This window comes from Alligator sinensis, unplaced genomic scaffold (genome assembly GCF_000455745.1).
Source record: "Alligator sinensis unplaced genomic scaffold, ASM45574v1 scaffold499_1, whole genome shotgun sequence".
Classification (NCBI taxonomy): domain Eukaryota; kingdom Metazoa; phylum Chordata; order Crocodylia; family Alligatoridae; genus Alligator; species Alligator sinensis.
The window spans coordinates 1,388,576-1,406,487 of record NW_005841864.1 but is presented as its reverse complement, the minus strand read 5'-3'; the positions used below and the strand labels follow the sequence as shown (position 1 = coordinate 1,406,487).

General features: G+C 42.4%; 1 protein-coding gene across 1 annotated transcript in view; it reads left to right on the top strand.

The window, feature by feature from the left end:
• Nucleotides 1-17,912, top strand: part of RIMS1 (regulating synaptic membrane exocytosis 1) — a 368,530-nt gene that overhangs the window by 7,266 nt on the left and 343,352 nt on the right. The gene's annotated exons all lie outside the window — the stretch shown is intronic.

The window sequence follows — 17,912 nt, the reverse complement described above, 5'->3', positions numbered from 1 at the left end:
TTTGATTTATGTTGTTTTTGTTACATCTTACTTCTGGCTACAGCAAAAACTCAGGGATGTGGGAAGTCAGCCTTTTGATCTTACATTCCAAATGCTTTCAGTGGGCTAATGTTGGAAAGTGATACAGCTTAAGTAGGGGTGAAAATGTAGCAGATGGAAATATAGAATCCCATGCGTATAAAGTATGTTTTTGAAGAGTTCTAAAGCTGTTTAAGGGTCAGATTAAATATGGAAAGTTTCAACAGAGTTTCCTGTGTACCTTATGAAAAAACACCATGTTTTAATATCTAGTTGTTTATTCAACATTATAACTGCGATATTGCTGAAGTAGGCATCCCTTCTTAATTCCAACCAGGCAGATGTTATACATACCCATAGCTCTGACAAGTCACTCTAGGTGGTGAATACATAAATATATTGGGCAGAGATGAATAGCAAGCTCCATTCAGGCTCACCTCAAGAAAAGAGTGTTAGAGGCATTACAGCCAACCATTTACCTACCCCCGACTTGAAGGTGGCAGTGCCACATCTCTATCATGGAATGGTAGTATTCCATAACAGAAATGGTACCCTAGGACAACCTGAAACCAGTGTTGTGCAATAGCCGAGGAAACATGTTTCATGTTATCTACGGACATTAATGTTGAAATTGCTGTACCTTATGTAAAACTGAGAACATTTCTCTGTAGCATCTCTGCATAGATGCTACTGTTTGTACTAGTTTGCACTATTGGTCCTAATGACAGATATCCAGATTGCTCTGGGTGGAGTGGCACATGTCCTTGATATTGATTAACATATAGTGCAGATTGTATAGCTAGAGATTTTGATTTTTGTGGGCATTTTTGGCAAGGTGCCTTCTAAGCTTGATAATTGATCACTGGGGCCCCTGACAGATGATAATGTAAGCACATGATGGGATCTGAAGAATTTTATTCTGGATCCCCCCCAAAATGTGTTTCATGCCATGCCAGCCATTCAAGATCTGACATGGCAGGACATGCAGTTTTTGTGATCTGGGATAAAATTTCTCAGATCCGATCATGCATCTGCTGGTGCTGTGGAGCAATTCTCCAGTGCTACACTTCCCAGGCCACTCATTAAGCTTACTGGCTCACAGGGCACCTGGGACTGGGGAGCTGCTTCCCAGTCCCAGGCTCCCTGGACACCCAGACCTTTGAAGGGCACATTGGAAACCCTGGCACTGGAGACGGTCCCTGATGCTGGGCTGCCCAGAATGTCTTTAAACTTGCTTGTGCAGGCTGAATCTGGGCTTAGGGGACTTCTCTCCAATTCCAGGATCCTGGAGTCCCTGGACCTTTAAAGGCTGCCCTGGCAGTCCTGTTCCCATTGCTGCCAGGGATAGGGCAGCCTGAAAACTTCACTGGCAACTCTGGTACTCAGGGAGTCAGCTTCTTTTCCACCCTCCATTCCCATATGGATAAGGCAGGGCAGGTTAATACCTTAGGTTGCATACACACATACTAAGTCAACTTAAAATAAGGTGACTTAAGTAAGTTGCCTTAAGTTAGACCACATTGGAGCATACACATATAGCTCCTTGACGTGGTGGCAGCCATCCTGTGAGATGAGTTGACTTAAATAATATGACTCGAGATAGTCTTGGAGGTGTATTATCTTGCGCTGCATTTAAGTCAACTCTGCTCCACATACATGTGTATGTTCTGACAGTTAAGTTGACTTAACTTTTTTAAGTTGGCTTAACTGTCAGAAAGTTAGTACATCTGTATGCACTCTTAGAGACTAACTTGCTCAGAAAGACATAAGCTTTTGTAGGTGATAGCCTCTTTTTTTTGTAGCATCTGATAAAGTAGGCTGTTATCTACAAAACTTATGTCTTTCTGAATGAGTTAGTCTCTAAGCCTCTTCTCTAGCCTGCCTCTGAAGCTAGAGAGGTGTCAGAGGCAGGCAAGGCAAAACAGTACTTGGCATGCCAGTGCAACCTCAACCGAGTCTGTATGTGCAACTTGCTGGAGGGTCTGCCTGTCACGCATCAGACTCCTCAGCCACTCAAGAAGCTATGGTGGTACCCGGAAACCCACCTAAAACACAATCTCCATGCTCTCCTGAGAGCGATGGCTGCCAATGATGATGATAATCTCTGAGGTGCCACCCAGCCTTAGCTATTGGCTGGCTTCAGGCTAACATGGTACCTTTATCCCTCTTGGAGTGGGGTGAGAGAGCAGAGCATAAATGCTACTCAGTCAAATTAAAGCATAATACAAACCAACCACAAAGAAGTGGCACATTTAACAAGTAACATCTTTGTGGCTGGTATGCCATTTGATAGCATGATACATTGTTGCATGTGTAGCATGTTACAGTTTATTGTGCTGTTATCATGTTAATCACATAATAAATGAAATGTCTGTTAGGGGCCTTGTTCTTATAAGCATCAGGTTATTTATCTAATTGATACACATCTGTGTACTTTATTCAGGCTTTTTAGTGACTGTAACATATGATTTCCTACAACTTCAGTCCGTAGTTGGTTACTTCACTGCAAGGTGTACTTGGTGCTCTGGACAGGGATGAATTGATCTCTTGGAGTTTTCAGCTTTTATCTTTTAATAATGTACCTCATACTGTGGGGAAGGAGCTCCCCACATTGTGCTGATCTTTTGCTAAAGCAGTATGTCTTTGATTAATCCAAGTTGATATATAGAAAGGGCAGCACTATATATAAGAAAGCACTTGATGATATCAGGAGTATAATCAGCAAATGTATCAGTGTTGCTTTCCAAGTGCAAGTTTTTAATAGTCCTAGTCTCTGAAAGCTAGTAGATTTACCTTTTAAATTCCATGGCTAAAAAGGAGGAAACAATGTCCAAATCTTGTCTAACATCTCTCCCAACCATATAGCTTGTCCAGGAGAAGATATTACCAACAAATCTTTCTTCTTTACAAGGTCAACAGTTGGCATCACTTAAGTAAAACAATGTCAGAAAAATCAGGTTGCTTTTTATGTTCAAATACTTGAAATTCATGTCTAATCTATAAATTGGCCCTAGTCCCATGTTCTCTATTCAGTGAGGCACCACCAGATGTTTGCTTAAAAATGCAGTATAATCTGATCTGTGATTCCTGCCATGCTACATATGGAGGCACTATTATGGGATCGGGAATCAGATCACAATTGTGCTTTATTTCTGGTGCCAGGGTAACCCAAGATCATCATCAGAAGGTAATAAGGTGGGTGCTGGTGTTCCCAGGTCAGAATGCGAGTCAGCTGATTCTGGACCTTAATTTAAGGTATGATGGGAACCAGCCACATTTTGTGTGTGTGTAATAACTGTATGGCTTTCTCCCTGTTTTATTGCACTATTTGCCTGAACATGTGGTTGGTTACTATTTAAGATGTGTGTAACTGGTTAATCACATCTTAAGTGTAATGTCTGCCAGAGGACTGAGAATTTAACTTGAGTACAGGGTTCCTTAGGATTGGTTGTTGTTTCCTTTTAGATTAACACAAAATTTAATTACATTACTTGTCATACATGTCCATCAAGTTGCTATAAATGAGGGTTCAAGTGTTAGCTTAGAAAAGTGTTAGCCCAACCTTTTTTGTCCTATGGGCTTGTTGAGCCCCAGCTCAAGTCTGGGATCGTGCCCGGTATGCAAAAGCCAATAAAGATACCAGGGGTGAAAGTATAAAGATTTATTGCTAGCAATACAAGGTGCAAGCGGAATAATTTCACGTAACAAGCACACAGAGTCTTAATTATGAGCATCTTTTATACAGGAGTATTGGACCTTCATAAGCATTCTTGTTTGCTAATTGGTTATAAGGGAGTGACGCAAGGAGTTCTTTACTGCGCATGTCTCTATACCTGTGTTTTAGCTATGTATCTCATTTCCATACATGTATGTTTCATTAGCATACTTTCTCCCCACCTAGGGGTGTGAATCTTAATATTTAAATCAGCTCTTTGCCCTACTCCACTAATTTTATTTTTGTTTTCAAGTCTCCTTTATCTAAGACTGTCTTCTCCTTATCATTGCAATTGAGCATTAGTTACAGAACAGAGACTTTTGCTTGGGCTATGTGTAGTGGTTTCTAGGTCAAACCTAACAGGCTGAATGGGTAGTACCTGTTCCACCTGTGGACCAGATGTAATGTGTAGGGCAGGCAGCATGGAGGCCTAATCCAGTCATGCCAGGGCAGGGCATGGAGAGGAGAAGGGGGAATGGCTCTGTTCCCACTCAGTCACATGAGGTGGGAAGGGAGAGGAGGAGTGGCCTGGCCCTGACATTAGTGTGGGGGATGGGAGGGGAGTGCATGGCACAGGCCTGACCTGGCCATGTGGGGCTTGGGAATTGGGCAGCAGGGGAGGGGTGGAAGTATTATTTGGCACTGTTCCCCTACCACCAAATTTCTTGACATATGGGGAGCCCTGTGGCTGGATGCCATGGCTCTGTGGGCCAGAAAATAAATATGATTGCTGCCTATAAATGTATCAAGAGATAAACACCCAGGACGGAAAATTAGTATTTATATTGAATGCCAGTAATGGCATGTGGATGCAGGGTTGGGGTCATAGTCAGAATGGCAGCTACTGCCATCTTCCCCACCACATCTGCTACCCCCATCTTGTTTCCCCCTCACTGCAGCCTCTGCCCCCATGTTGTCTTTCCCTCTGCCACTGATGCTACTGCTCACCTGCCCCCTTATTACCTCTGCCTCCCCTGCCTACTCCTTGCTGCCGCTTATCCTTCAACTTGGCTCCAGCCCTGCTCCAGACTGGGGCACGCAACATGTGTTTCACCTGGCCCCAGCTTGGCCACACAACTGCTGCAGTGTGACCAGGCTAGGGCTGAAACAACCATGTGTTACATGCTATGTGATGTGTACCTGGGCTGGAGTGAGGCTGGAGCTGGACTGAAGCCAGAGAGTAAGCAATGGGGGGCCATGGGGGAGGTTAGGTTGATCTTGGTTTAATAGCTGCACATACCCTTTGCTAAAAGGACTTTGGAAGCATCTTAGTCTTATGAGAGAGAGTGATCTTTTTATCCGTTAGCAGTTTTCTTTCCATGGATAAAGCTTAAGTTGTTCACTGTCAGTCTATTTTCATGCAGTAATATTCAAAGTTATCCTGTTTTTTAGTGTAATGACTTAGCCCCCTAACTACATACAACTAATGCAACTATATTTTTTACAATACACATTTAAGAGGCTATTAAATGCCTTTATTAATAGCTGTAAAAATATATATTTTTACTTAGCAGAAACAATCCCTCAGAAGTTGTAATAAAAAAAAGCCTTTTCTCTGATCCACTTTGGCATAATATACTTTGTATTTTTTCTTTTGCTGCTTATGGGCTCTTAACTTCCCCTGTATATAATAATTTCCATGGATGACAACATATCTCTGGACTTATTAGTTTACTTCTGCATGTTTTGGTTGGGATTGTGATTTGCACAATTTACCCCTGCCAAATAGTGATGTTGAATAAGGTGCCCATTTTCCTCCTTGTTCTGGGCTATTGGCATCATGGTGAGATACAAAGCAGTCAGACTGAGTGGGACAACTACTCTGTCTGTGTAGATGGCAGTGACTGGAGTCCTTCCTTGCACAGCTGGGGGGACGATAAAGTAATTCATGTAAAATGGTGGAACCCTAAGGACGAGTGGGGAACTGAGACTGGGTTGTGATTGGCAGGTTTGTAAATCATAGTTAAAGCTTCTTTACTGTGATTGTTTTACAAGTGGAATGATCCACAAAGCTTTTAGCAACAGCTCTTGCGCTGTCCCTATTTAACATTTTAATGTACGAAATAATCTTCAGCAAAAGGCTAAATATCCTTGGAATTAAATTCTGTCCTTTTCTTGATTTATTTTATAAACTGTAAACTGTGTGAGACGTACTGGAACTGATTTTTTTTCTAAAGTTTGACAGATTAAAAAATATGTCACTCTCATCTTTCTGTGCTTGCTGCCGCTCTCCCTCCTCCTCCACCCACCACCAACACTACACTTAAGAATATATAATTTTTTATTTGTTCATAATTCTCTCCTGTTCTTCTCATTGGGAGTACCCCTTGTACATATTTCATACTAATTATTAGATAATATTGTACAATAGTAAAACATTATTCATCCACTTAGAATTTGTTTAAAAAGCATGACTTAGTAATGTATTTAAATTTCTAATGGTAAAATGTGTCAAAATTTGCCATCCAAGTACATTATCTAATTGTGTTTTCCACGTTAGGTTTGTGAAGTCTTTCTTTCATGCTGGGGAATACCTGGCTACTTGCCATAAGTAGTGACTTTTTAGGGAAGAGTGAACACTCCTAAAACTTATTTGGCTTTAGGTAAACCTCTGCTTGATAGTTCATATTCCACAGACACTAATGTGAGACTTAATGAGGGGGAGAAAATCATAGAAAGCATATTTGAAAGTGACCCACTTGAGTACAGATGAGCTGTATTTTGAATTCATATTGAGGAATTTTGTGTAATAGAAGTGCATTTGTCTAGCATTTGTACATTTGTCTAGCACAGGAAGAGGAACAGTACTATGTGATCAGTGACCATTTGCCAACACAGTTTCAGTATTGAAAGCCAAATATTAAATATTCAGATAATATTTCACAGTCAACCAGTGCAGTTAAATATGCTCAGAGCTACTGTATTTACTTGAATATAACATGAGCCCCCAGTAATTAGATTCTATATATGGAACATTTATAAATATGTTATAATTTTTCAGGTATAGAATCTAATTATTGGAGATTCATCTTGAATTTGTCCCTCTTCCAGTGCCCCAGCAGGAAAAATAAATCTGGGGGTGCCAAGTGCCCCATGCTCTTTGCTCCTCCAACTTCTTGCCCCTGCAGCCCTTTCCCTTACTGTCAGATCCTGCTCTCTCTGAGCACATGGAAGTGGGGGGCAGATTTGAAAACACTTAATTTGAAATAAACATGCTTGTACTGATTTAATTGACCCAGAATTGATGCATTTTACCTTTTTTTGAAACTGCTGCAAGTTTTAGCACAGGTACTCCATAAACACACTTTTAATCAGCACTTTTGTACCTTCTTATGCATAGTATAAACTATGCATTATATTAGTCCAAAGCCAAAAGGCTCATGATTTACCATAAATCTCTGCTGGGCCCCAGCAGAGTCAACAGCGTTTCAAGCCAGGGTGACTACATAACTCAGCACTAGTCAGTATGTGTGTTTACAAGCAGCTACCACAAATTATCGATGTGCTAATTAGCTGCCCACTCATGACTGGAACTGGGTGTTCTTGTCATGAATCCTGAGATTCTCGAAAAATTTTTATATAGATGAGGTGCAGGGCCAACTAGGTCCACCTACCTCAAGGAGGGTAGGGCCACTAATCGTATAGGACAGCTGAGAGGGGGCAACAGAGGGATTCTGTGTGATCTGTTTGGGGCCTTGTTTGGTGTTGTTTGCCAGACACTGAAGGCTTGTGAAGAAACAGAAATAATTGGAAATGTGGAAGAAAGGTGCAGCTCAGCTGTGGGAGTGAAAAGGATGTTGAAATGTATGCAGTGTAGTGAGTGGCTCACTGTGACTTGAAAGAGAGTTGGCACTGAGGGGAACTGCATGCTATCCGCACTAATATATATTTTATTCAGATTGTCTTCCCTAACCTATCCTTGTGGTAGGTTCCTCATCAGTATGTTTACCTATTATGAGCCATGTGTTTGATAGTCATGCTCAGTGTTGGCTACATTTAATCAATTTCATAGTTGGTTTTTATTACTGAGCACATGCTGCTTTTGGCAGCAGTTTAATGAAAGGTGTTGGAGAAATTATTCACTTAAGCTCCCAACCTGGAAAGGGAACACCTGCGAATACTCCTGACCCCAACGGGGCTTGTTTCCCAGCTGAGACTCCAATAAGCAGGAGACGAGGGTGTGGTCTTTCCAGTTTATTCGGCCGAAGGTCCCCCGACCTTAGAAAGGCAGAGGGGCCCCGGTTGCACTCTCACACACGCATTTATATTCTCTGGTTACATGAGATTTTCGCATGCGCAAAGCTTTAGCGGAAAATTACTAGTATTGAATGACTCTTCTTCAACCTACGGGGCTAAGCTCTAATCACAATACAATTTTAAACAATTTACCAAATAAGGCACAGGTCTGCTGTTAAGCTTGTCTATCATGCTTAGTTACTATGGGGGAAGTTGTGGGCACCTGAAGGTGCAGGCTGTGCTTCCTGTGTTGCTAGAGAAGGAAACCACCTTCTCTGCGCACAGTTTCTAACAAAGGCAGTGTACTTAATGAGGTTTCCTTGTATATGAATGTAAGAAAAGGGGCTTGCCCTCCCATGCTAATTAGGCCAAGAAGTCTCATCTCATATTTGAGTAAATACTGTAATATGAAATATATTCTACAAAATTGCAATCTACTTGTCATTACTGTGTGTGCAGAAAAAGAACTTGAGTCATCTGATAAATTATTCATCAAAATAATTTGCTCACTTTTGATCTTGATAGAGAATTTTCCCTAACTTGGAGGAGGAGGGGCAGGACTAGAAAGATAACATCACTTTGTGAAGAAGATTGTCAGCGTGATAGGAACTGAATAAAGATTGAAATTTAAAGTGGAAAAACTATAGATTTAGAGTATGGGTATCTGAATAAATCTGATACAAGCTTAAAATGAGCAGAGGGATGGGAGACCTTACTGTGCAATAACCTTCTGAGGTAGCTGTTTTATATTTTGGCTGTATCTTGTGGTAAACTTAAGATAAACTGAGATAGCTTGCTTCCTCCTGCTTAATTCAAGGATAAATTGTCTTTGATTAGCTTCCATTTACTGTGGGATAGGAGGTGATGTGTAAAACATTTATTGCAAATCAGATGATGTACTGTAAGCCTCTCCTTTTGACTTGGTTTAGTTTGTCTGTCTGTACGTAAAGAGTAGTTTATTTGAGTTTGGTTCTAGGTGGCTGAAGAAATACTATGTCAGCTGTCATTTCTGAGCTACTAAAGCTGGTGTACTGGGACTATCTATGATTGATTGATTGATTTGAAAGTATTTGCATTGTATGATGTTGTAAGGTATTTATAAGCAGAAAGAAATTTTCTTATAAATTTTTCTGTAATTGTGAACCAGATGTTTGACAAACTCATTTTCATTTTAAAATTTTTTCTAATTATATTTCAGATTTGTTTGTGGAACCTTTGGTAATTTGTGCCTAGGTAACTGTGATATCTATGCTGTGCAATTCAACTGCTTGAAAATGGTTATGCCGCACGACTTTAATGACATGAGAACACAACTTCTGGATCACCAAGATTGGTTTTCAAATTTCCCTTTACAAAAATCTTATTGAAAATGTCAAATATCCCATTATCAGGCTAATTTATGTGTTTCTGACTAATGTGATTGTACCAACAAAAACTTCCTCAAAAGAAGGTGAAATTGCATTGCAAATTGCAAAACAATAGTAGATAATTTATCCTTCCATAGTATTCGGCACAGTATGTTTTGTAAATGATTTCATTTTCATATGCATGGGAGAAGTAGTGTTTTTTATTGATCGCTGGCTAAACCACTGCTTTTAGCAGATAAAGAAAACAGAGAAAAAAACTGATGAATATCTACCATAAGCAAGATTTAGAGCCTCCCTCTGACTTTCTGATAACTTAAGTCACTATGAAGGTAGAAGTTGCCTAAGAATTTGTGTGGAGCCAATGTTTTTAATTTTAAAAACATTTTTTCCTTTTTTTTTCGATTTTTCTTTATTTCAGAGCCAGTGATGTAGCAATGTTTGATTATATCTCAGTACCTGTTTTAGCTTTGTGCAGCTATAATGAGTGATTAAAAGTTTTCCATATATAAAGAAACAGGCAGCTGATGGTCATGGTTAGAGATCTACCTACATCATGCCAGAATTGTGCTGTGCAGTGGCTCCTTAGTCTTGCTCTTCTTGCCATGTGCCCCATCTACCACTGAACCCTGGCAGCCCCACTGCTCAATGCTTGCTCCTGAATGGCTGAGAGGAAAAACCCATGGTTTTAAATATGCCATGGTTTTTGCCTCCTGGCTGATCAGTGGCAAGTGGCAGAGCTGCCAGAGCCTCTTGGTTAATCAGCAATGGGCGGCGAAAACCGTGGCAGGTTTAAAACTGTGGTTTTTGCCTCCTGGCCAATCAGGAGCAAGTAGCAAATGGCGGGACCACTGGAACCCCTCTGCCAATCAGCAGCCAGAGCTGGCTGTGTCATGAAAAGAGCAAGAGTAAAGGAGCTGCTGCGCAGCACACTTCCAGCATGATTTGGGTTGGTCCCTAGTCATGGATCTCGGTGCATCCCAGCACAGCTGATCCACTTTATTGGCATCTGCAGGTGTTTTGAGGACACTTTTCTGTGGGGTCAGACCCAAACTACTTCAGGGGTTCAGGGACCCAGGCCGGAGGGACAATGGCCACAGGTACAATGATTCCAGTCAGGACATGGCAGCATGATACACATGCTGTAGCAGTCTCCTGCAGCGTGCACACCTGCAAATGCACAGGAGGGGGAACCCTTATGGTTCTTCCCTCCAGATCTGCATACCATGCTGCAGCAAGAAACATGTCCCTGGAATCCCCCTGGAGGGGAATTACTGGGAACACAGGATCAGGCCCCTGAAGCTCTGGGAGCATCTGGCTAAGGTAGTTGGATAGCACAGACAGCCCAAGGTTGCTGATGCTCTCCCACCATAAATTAAGACATTGACTGTGAAAAGGTGGCTTACACTATGACTAAGAATAGTCACACTCATAAATTTAGGCATGTGACAGAGCACAAGTTGTACCTGCTACTATAAGAGGCTTGAGCAGTCTGTGGAGAAGCTGGAAGGTGCAGTTAGGCCTAATTAGGCAGCCACATGACCGCAAGAGGGCCCCTGGATTGCAGGAGGGCTGGCCAGCCTCACTGTAAGCCTGTGCCTTAGGAGCTGAGCTGGTAGTTGCTGCAGGGAGCCAAAGGATGAACATTGCCTAGCTGGAGATCTGTTGTTCCCAACACACCTGGAGTTTAAGGCTAGGAACTCTGGGGATGGGAGAGGTTCCTGATTTTGGGCCCCTGAAACCCTGGAAGTAGCATGTGTCTGAGCCTGTGGAAAAGTGCCCTGAAACGCATGCAGACGCCAATGAAGTGTATCAGCTGTGCTGGGATGCATTCTGGCAGCTGATCCTGCTCCAAACACAACATCTGTTTATGCCCTTAAATGTTTATCACCTGTCACAGAAATATAAGACATTAAGTAATCCCTTTATTAAAACCAAGCAAAATCCCCAAATGACTAAAATTAAGTCTGAAAAGAGAGACTAAGAGGCCAGATGCAAACTGTTCTCCTAAGTGACTCCACTTAGGTGTAGCAGAACCTAAATATCAGTCCCTAAGTACCAAAGAGAGGCACACTCCTGTACCTAGCACTTCATTTTGTTTAGCTCTAGGCACCTTCTCATTATGTCACATTGCACTGGATCACCTTCTGAAACTACACCCTGTTGGGGTTGGATGTTGTGGGGGCTGCTTGTGGTGGGGTGGTCGCCAGGTAATGCCACACCTATGACTCCCCAATGAAAGGCGAGGATGGGGCACCATATAACCTCAGTTCTTGGAACCTGGTGGGTTACCCCATTGAGGGGACAGGTTTGGGGTCCAGACACATCATGAAACACCTGAGGCCCACGGGGCGTAAAGCTCAGGAACCCCAGTGAGGCGGGTGGAGTAGTACCTCCAGTGAGGGGGACAGAGTCAGCCCAGAGTGCAGGGCAGTAGACCTGATGCCCCATTGTAGGATAGGGCCTGAATTTGGCAGCCTGGAGGTCTGTGAGGGGTCAGGACCATGAGTGCCAGAGATGAAGCCTGAAGGGCTGTATGGAGTAGGCCTGAGAGGGTCTGAAGTGCCCTACAGAGTAGGGCAGTATGACTGAGGTCCAAGAATGGAGCAGAGTGAATGTGGTCCTATTAGTGGTAGTATGAAAGAGACCCAGCACAGGGGCAGAGTTTGGCACTGAGTCAAATGCTTGGATGCCACCTGTGAGACATGGGGCATGGTGTAGGAGTGGTTCGGAACCGTGTATTATGCCCTTGGCATCAGGGCATTACACGGGCAGCCTCCCACCTGGAAACAACTTTTCAGTTGCATCAAAAGCGTGGCAGGTGAGTCAGGTGGGCAGACTGTCCTAGACAGGTGGGCGGGCCAATGGTTGACCAGCCTTGAGATGGCCCCCTGCCACAAGGCATTTATTGCATGACAAAACCTTGAGATGTCTGTCCGCTTGGGTTTTGTGTCACCATAAAAAATGTTATGGTGACACCAAGGGGATGTCTGTTTGCAGTCTAAGAGCCAGGTTTCCTATTAACACTAACTCCTGTACTGTTATATATCTTCACCCTTTCATGGCCACTATATTCTTCCAGTTTCATTCCAAGACCATAAATGTTGGTAATTCAGGATCTCTACTTGATTTAACAATCTGAACTGAAGGGTAAATTATGTATTAAAGTATGATTAGGATTAATAGTTCCTGTGCTAAAAAAATATTTTTTCTTCAAGGAATTTTCCTCTGCTTATCCATTTATTATGCTTATTTTCCTTTGTCTTGTATTTTGTATTATCTTATTCCCAGCTCTTCTCTGCTAAAATAGAAAAAAGAAGCCAAGATATTGTTCAAGCAGTCAACCCGGGGCTGCAGCTCATCATCTTTTCTGTTGTGCCCTTCTACTTCCTTTTTTTGCTCTCCCCTGAGGCACTGCCTTTTTGTTCTCGTTTTGCCCCCGTGCATTAGGGTTAAGTATCTTATTTTTTTCCCTATTCCAGAGGTATTTTTTGGAAATAGTCTTTCCCTAAACCTCCCAATGCACTGTGGGAGTTAGGCTTTATTCCTCATGTGATCAGCTTATTTCTGCTTCAAATGGCCATGCACACTCAATCAATTAATGCCATGATAAAAAAGCAGAATAAACTACAAAGTTATTCCACAAAGTATGTTTAATGGTGAAATAACAAAATGTATGTAATAACATTGTAGCTGCTTCTTACCATGCCATTAATTAAACATATGGCCAGGGGGCCCTCTGCTGGGAGTCCCAGCAGCTGATCTGAATTCCTAGTGAGGGAGGTCCATGTGCATCCGTAAGGCTGAAAGCTCCCAGATAATATGGCTCCCAGGCAAGGGGTGCACCCTACACCCTCACTGCTGGGAGATTGCAGCAGCTGGTGTCTCCCAGCTGTAGGGGTATGTGCGGTGTCCCACCAGCTGGAAGACCCATCAGCTGAGGGAGCTCCTAGCCATAGGAGCTTGCTTCTTGCTGATGCAGGGGCAGCCAAGGATCAGGCTCCCCCTGCACCAGCAATAAGAAATGATGGAATGTGATTCATGATCAGATGGGATCTGATTCATGGCACACTATCCTGCTCCGCCTCCCCGCTGGACTCCAGCACAGGACTTTTGACCAAATAGCCAGGACTAGGCTATGGAACCCTGGAGTGTCCCAGCCAACCGGGAACATATGGTCACCCTAGCTTGAGTTTGAACAGTCACATGTGCAGGCCAGCAGGGGCTTGGAGGACTGAAAGGTAAGAATCCTCCCTGCTCCCATTCCAGGCTTTCCCCCTCCCCTCTAGAGCTCCCTTGCCCCTCAGGGTTCCCTCCTGTCTTCGCCAGGACTAGGCTATGGAACCCTGGAGTGTCCCAGCCAACCGGGAACATATGGTCACCCTAGCTTGAGTTTGAACAGTCACATGTGCAGGCCAGCAGGGGCTTGGAGGACTGAAAGGTAAGAATCCTCCCTGCTCCCATTCCAGGCTTTCCCCCTCCCCTCTAGAGCTCCCTTGCCCCTCAGGGTTCCCTCCTGTCTTCTTCCCCCAGTGCTCCCCGCCCCCCCCCCCACCTGTCCATCTCAGCAGAACAGGCAGGGAACAGTTAACCTGCCTGCCTGGATGCCACAGTTGCCAAGCTGCTGCTTCTCTTTAGGCTGAGCCTGGCTTAGAGAGCGGCAGCAGAATCAGTGATGCTGTTGGTGTTGGTAGAGGCTGGGTAGGCAGGTTAACTGTTCCCTACCTGTTCCTCTGGGACAGACAGCAAAAATAGCTACAAGTAAGCAGAAGGGAGGTGGATGGGGGTAGTGAGCAGGGATCTGGGGTATTGGGCAGATGCAATGGGCCTGATCCAGATCAGGTGACTGTGGCAGTGTGTGGTGTGTGGTGGGGGGGGGGGGGGGTGGTGTTTACACTAAAGTGTATCCTAGTGTATCTTTGCAGGGCTTTAAGAGGAGACTCAACAAACACCTGGCTGGGGTCATCTGACCTCAGCACACTTTCCTGCCCTGGCAAGGGGTTGGACTTGATGATCTTCTGAGGTCCCTTCTGACCCTAAAAATCTATGAAATCTATTAAATATATGAAATGCAGGCACATGTCTGCAGTGGCTTAGGCTACAGGCTGAGGGGGGGGGGCACTAGAGCAGTCCTCCCTCCCTTTCACAGTGCTGAGCTGAGGGGGGTGTGGCCAAGCCATGGCAGGAAGCTCTGATTAGGGAAGGGTGCCCTCCCCCCAGCTGTTGATAACAGAGCATTTAGTTACACAGCAGAGAGTTACACAGGGAATGGTTAGCATTTATCAGCCCATCAAATGCAACAAAAGCCTCTCTCATTAGTTCAAGCTCTTCTTAACCTTTTCCAAGGAAGGAATGGAGGGACATTACCAGCTACATGTTGATTAGCTCCAGAAAGCCCTAAGCTAACACTGTCCTGTCTGACTTTGTCCTGTCTCCCACATCACGGACTGTAGCCAGCATGTGGTATGCTAGCTAATGTTGAAAGGTGTCTGTGTAAGGCAGGGGAGAGGAGGGACTCCCTGCTTGAACAGGGAGTGATGGTGGTGGTGGTGTGAACAGGACAAATCCAGGCAGACACAGCTGTACCTGTAGCCTCTGCTGGAGCTCCAGCCAGGGAGCAGAGGGTCACAGCTACCACTGCTGGGCTGGAGCAGAGACCAGAGCCCTGCCCAGGGTTGCAAAGCATCTGGGAAGCTGCAAGATTCTTGTTTAACTTAAACTAGGAAGGGGTCTGGGACAGACATTGCATAAACTGGTTTGACCCAAATCAGTTAAGTATGATACTACATTCAACCAGGCTTTTATCTCAAACTGATTTCAGCCATTTGCAAACTGGTTTATGTGCACTGAACATCTGTTCTGTTACAGTTTTAAATCAGTTTCTGATCACTTAAACTGGTTTATGTGTAATGTCTCTTCCTAGCCATTGTGTTTGAGTTTTTTAAAATCCATTAATGCACATACTTTTGCACAGTCATCTTACCTTTAAGACTGTGTCACAAAAAAGCACTGAGGAGGAAGAGGGCCAACATCTTTTTTGTATTCATTTTTGTTTTAATGTAACATTTTTTTTTAGTGATTGTCCTCATAATATATCTCTAGATATGACATCGGATTCTTTTTGAATAGCGGTATCTTTGGGGCTGTGCCTACATTCAGAGACTCCTTTACTCCCTTTATCCAAAGGTACATCTCTCACTTGATTCCTTTTCACTGTGCATGACTGTGAGATGGAACTCTGAAGGTCTCTTGCATAATACACATTATTAAGTTGTTTAGAGATCCCAAGCCAGGTGCCTGAACTTCAGTTTCCAGTGGAGTGATCTCAACACGCCAGTCTGAGGAATGTTCAGTTGTGAAGCTAGCCCAAATTTTTTCTGGGCAATTCAGCTTTAATCCAATACAGCTCCATTTCCAGCTATATTGGATTATTTATGTGGTTTCATAGAAACAGTTCTTTCTCTAAAATAATGCACCCTGCCTCTGAATTTGAAATGTGCCTGACAGTGCATGTGTGAATCATCCTTCTGTTCATATATGTGCCATTTCCTTGTGCTCTGTGTTCGCTATATTCATGACTCGTTCAGATTTTCCCAGTAGTTTTGGAACTCCTTCCTACAGTCGGTTCCTGGCTTGATTTGAATGTGGAGTGATGGCTTCCTACTTTGACAACTTGCTCTTCTTTTTTTTTTTTACCAGTCGATGAAAACACCCTTTTGGGGGCGATCACATTTGCTAGAAAGATGGAAGAAATTTAGCATTGTGGAAGAAATCAAACTTCACATTGTGGTTGTATTAGAATTGGCAGAGCCATCTAGGTTTATTTAAAGCTATACAAGTGATCACAGGGAGAGTTCTCAAAGGAACTCTGACCTCTACAAGTTTACAAGCATATTTATACTTTAGACAGTGAAAAAAAAAGATGCAGTTCAGACAAAGCAACCTTGAGAGAAACAGAAAGATGTTGATCATTTGTTTGTCACACGTAAGCAGTTTACTTATTAAAAAAAGACACTATGTTTTGGGAACAGTTATCAGCTTCTAGTTCGGCGGAAAGGAGAAGGTTAACATCTGCACGCAGACAAACAAGGCATGAAGGTTTTTCCTTATCTTAGAACATTCTGAAACACATAGCATCAGCATCTTCTTCTCTTCTCTTTCTCTCTCTTTGTCTCTCCTCCTAGTCAAGTAAGAGGCCTGGTTAAACTTACTTTCACAGCATGTATGGCAGGACTACCATTCACAAGCTTCTAGGGACAGAGTCATTCTCTAGCTTTAGCACAAATTTCTGACTTAAAGGTATTTCTGACTTCCATATCAATAAATCTGTTCACTTTCAGTTTTGTTTCTTAAACTGATTTCCTTCCAAGCAAAATAAGATTTTGCACACTGGGTATTGTGTGCATGGAACTTTTGTGGTGCATGTGTACATCTAGAATGAAATCTTTATGGACAACACACTGGAAACATATATTTACTTAATTTGTTTTCATCCTAGTTATGAACCAGTGTTATAAGATCTTATTTCTATTTTATTAAATATCTTGCATTTACACAGGCTGTTTCACCTGAAGAGATCTAAATGATAAGGAGTATTTGAAATTAAGTCTACATTCACATAATTACTCCAATGCTGTTGAACAGGCAATTCTTTTTTTATGAACTGATACAATGATATGGTGCCATTAACTAAAATATGCTGTAGTAGGATAAATTTATGCAGATCTTCTATGGAAAAGAATCACAATAAGACCACCACTAGCTACACGTTTCAATTGTAAAAAAAGATTTGGTAATATTTGTGATTTATTAAATTTTAAATAAAACTGACAGAATAATTTCCAGAGAACGAACTCATTATTAGGCATGGATGTAATCTGCTCTCTTTCTCTGTTTTGTTACAAATAAATTTAATCCTTATCCAGGATTAAAATTTAGTGTATTTTTAGCAGTACTGTGCCCTAGATAAAAGGTATTTCCTACTATTTTTTATGCATTTCTTTTAGGATAGTGGGGCATATGGTACTTCTACCAAACAGCTGCATGCTGCAATACATGTATGTTGATAGCTCCAATTATTCAGGGCCTTTATACTGTTTGTTAGGGTATAGGTGATGAAGCTGTGTTTCGATTAAAATACATTTTATAGTCCAAGTCCCACAAGTTGGATCCAGATTCAAATTTTCCAAGAGATAGAAAGTGTTCAGCTGTGAAATGTAGTGGTATATAGGGAAAGCTGTACTTACATTTGTCAGATACTTTATGCTTAACATTTTTGCCCTGATAATTAAATACAATTTCCCCTTGATTTTTTTGTTTTGTTTTTTGAATTAAGCTTTGCATATAAAAGTGTGTTTGTGGTAATGAGAACATTTATCAGTTGTTATGGGAAATTGCCATATTAATTTCTAAAGAACAGTGTAAAATACATATTGAAAACATTCGACATATAAGAGAATATTCAACTGAGCTGAATTTGTTATGGAACTTGATATTTTTTGGTAATATACAGGTGATGATGGTGGTCTTGATGTTGGACAAGATTTTTTGCATCAGCTGAATTCATTGGGCCAAATTCA